The sequence below is a fragment of the Phalaenopsis equestris genome, unplaced genomic scaffold (assembly GCF_001263595.1).
Source record: "Phalaenopsis equestris unplaced genomic scaffold, ASM126359v1 Scaffold000002, whole genome shotgun sequence".
NCBI lineage: Eukaryota > Viridiplantae > Streptophyta > Magnoliopsida > Asparagales > Orchidaceae > Phalaenopsis > Phalaenopsis equestris.
The window spans coordinates 65,021,503-65,025,325 of record NW_018164444.1 but is presented as its reverse complement, the minus strand read 5'-3'; positions in this window follow the sequence as shown (position 1 = coordinate 65,025,325).

Here is a 3,823-nt window from a genome sequence, read left to right as displayed (position 1 = left end):
ATATATATTTTATTTATTTATAATAAATAATTCAAATTACTTTATTTTTTTAGTTAATATTAATTTTATTCATATGATAATTAACTGTCTCTTCAAAAGCCCCTACTAGAGGAAATATATTAATTAGGGCTAGTACTGAAATCGAATTTGCTTGTCTTTAGTCGATACTGATTAGAGATGACTTTTGCGTTGCATCAAAAAACATTTGACTTAATATGATTACTTAGTAGTGTCACCAGTCTAGATAGTGTAGCTGATGATAAATAATTTGTGTCCGCAAATGCCGACGCAAAAGCGTTAAAATTCTATTCCCATGCGATCGAGCCTCATTTGTGCTCCAGTGTTCGATTGGGTTAGGGATCCCGTGAAGATTGTTCCCCATTGATCGTCTGACGATTTTGAGGAGTTTATATGATGAAGATTTTATGGCTCTGGCGAGTATTCTTCTATCTTCTTGCTTAGGTCCTTCCCCTTGACTAGTTTTGTTGATTTATGTGATTTTTATGTTAAAAATGAATATTCGGTGTTAGATATGTTATACATAATGTATACGAAAACCTGTCAACACGAATCTTAAAGGAATATGACGAACGTAAAAGACATACGAGGCAATGTAGGGCCCCCTTGTAAAAAATAATCCATGCTAAAGCTCATACAAAAGTCGTCAACCAAAGGCAATCGACATAAAGAGTGAGAGAACTCACTAAGAACTAAATCGGTCAACAGTATCCTTGTAAGGTGGAACAACAACACTCGGATAATGGGTTTGTTTGGGGCAACTGTAGCTTTTGAAGAAGCAATTGTGATGCTTCTGAAGAAGAAACTGTTATTCAAAAAGATGTGGTGGCTATTACACAAACAAAAAAAAAGAGTTAAAAAGGTTAGACAAGAGCTTTTTAGTAGCCACGACATATAGCCAGGTCAAATGGAAAAACACAGCTTTCAGCAACAACTTTTTTAGAGAATGCAAGCAAAACACAATTTTGCTAAAAAAGTAAAACTAAAGTGCAGTGCTACACTATCACCTCACCGCCGCCCCAAATGCACCCGGTGTTATTAGGTTGAATGACCAACTACCCCGGCTGACATCATAGGAGCGGCCGATCAACTATACCTGATTGATATCACCAGAGTGACCCACCAACTATTCCTGATTGACATCATCAGAGCGATTAACCATCTATACCCAAGACGTCAGTTAGACGGTCTTACTGAAATAGATGGTCTACATGATCGGCTGCCTCATTCCCACGAAAAAATATTTCATATGTGCAACGTATGCAAGCCTGCATGCGGTAGCCAATAACAAAATTCCACGTGGAATCTGGCCCCAATATTGTAAAAACTTTAAATCCTAAAATTTTAAAGTTTGCATACGTCCGACCCGGCCCGAGTCCTGCCCAAGCACAAAAAAAAACACAGTTTTGTCATTTTTGCTTCTCGCCAATCAGAACGAGTCGTATTTTGTCTCCTTTCGGTTTAGGGATTGGGGATATTCTCATTTCGTTGCCTTTCTAGGAATCCATTTTGTTATTGGTGGATAGGGTTCGATGGAAGTATTTCTTGATGAAGATTTGTTGCTGGAATCTCAAAATACTTGCGAGAAACACGACAATGAGCTGGAATATCAAAATATTTTCAAGAATCATGAGAATGACTTGAGTTTAGCTGCGACAGAAGGTATTCGACAGGTAGGTTATTTTAGTTTTACTGCAGATTTAAGTTGTAAGGAATATTTGTTTTGGTAATGAAGTTTGCTATGTTTTTAACTAACGTTTAACGCTAAATTTTGGTTAGCGTGAGACGTGATGTTATTTAGGTAATATCCCGATGCTATACTGGTTGTTTTTGAAGTTGTTATAGCATCATTTGCTTGTAACGTCACTGTCGTGGGGATTTGGTGTTATTTTGGTAATATCATGGTGTTATTAAGATAATATTGGATATGATGACTTGGTTTTGTTTTGGTGTATTATGTTGACGTTTAATGAATGGTTATGTTGACGTTTAATGGTGTTATGCTTGTGTTATGGTGGTGTTATGCGGGTGTTTTTTCCCTGTAATTTCTCATATATGGTGGGGTGGTAATGTGATGTTATTTTGGTATTTATCATGGTGTTATCCTAGTGTTATTTGATCTAATGAGATGTTTTATTAGAGTCTTATATTGGCGTTCCTATTGTGTTATCAGGGCGTTATTGTGGTTTTATCACGATGTTATCTGTGTATTATAGGCTTTTAACGATGATGCTAGTAACATATCCCGATCTAATAATGTGATTTGATTTGTCTGTTATATTGGCACTGCAATGATGTTATCTGGGTTATATTATGGTATTATGGTTGTGTGATTTATGTATCGTAGCCTTCTATTGATTTCCTTTAGTACTGATGTTTAAATTTGCAGTCACCCGAGGCAGAGAAATTGCTTCATGTAGTTGTCCACAATGAGAAGGAAGCCTATGAACAATATTGTGTATATGCACACCATATTGAATTTACTGTACGAAAAAACCACAGTGGTTTTTGGCTGATTCAAATAAGATTAAGACAAAGGATTTTGTTTGGGGTAAGGCTGGTTTAAAAAAAGAGTTGAAGGACAATGTCACGGTGAGGTTCAAAAGAGCAGACACAAGGACTGATTGTCCAGTTATGATCTGATATGTCGTTTATTTAGAAGGCAACTGGTCGATTAAAAAATTGATAGAAAGTCACAACCATTCGTTGTCGGAGGACGGTGACAAAAATCTATTGCGTTCTAGCAGAAAGATGAGTGACATCAGTGTTGATATCCTCAGATCAATGACAAAATCAGGGATTAGAACTAGCGATGCATTCAGATTCCTCGCTACAGAGGTCGGAAGAGTGGAGAATCTTGATTGCACGAAGCGGGATGCTTATAATTTCATACAAAGAGAAAGAAGAGTTCAAATTGAACTAGGGGATGCTAATTCTCTCATATAATTGTTCACTACACGACAAACATTGATCCAATGTTTGTGTGAGACTTCCAAATTGATGAGTTAGGTAGTTTGTTGAATTTTTTATGAAGTGATGGGATGTTCAGAATTGATTAAGATTGCTTTGGGGATGTAATAATATTTGATACAAGTTATAGACTTAATAAATACAATTTATGTTGTACTCCGATTGTCGGCGTGAATCACCACTGACAAAATGTTCTCTTTGGTGTTGGTTTTTGTCAGATGAAATGATTGAATCATTCAAGTGGTTATTCAAAGCATTTATCTGTATAATGAATAACAAGCACCCAATAACAATATTCACTGATAAGGATCAAGTAGTGTCTAAAGCCATTGAAGAGTGTCTAAAGCCATTGAAGAGTGTCTGCCGCACACCAGACATAGATTATGTCAATGACAAAAAAAAAAAAATATACAAAAAATTATATTCAAAAGTCCATTGTGGCGTGAGTAGCAAGAGAGTCAATGATCTTTTTTATAAATTCTTGAGTAGATGTGACTCAGAAGAGGAGTTCGAAGAAACTTAAGGTGCAATGATTGAGAAAGGAAATCTACACAAGAATGTTTGGTTGGATGAATTGTATAATATCAGATATAAGTGGGCAACCACCTTCAATAAGGAAATTTTTGGAATGGGGATCCTATCAACACAAAGAAGTGAGGCCACTAATAACATTTGTCATGGTGTCTCCAAAGCAACAAACACCCTCACGGAATATTTTTTGGGTCTTGAAAATGTCATGAAATCTTGGAGAAGAAATAAGAAGGATGAAGATTTCTATAATTATTGTTTGCATTTCATCAGATATCAGTGGTCGCCCAGGAAAATCAATGTGCGA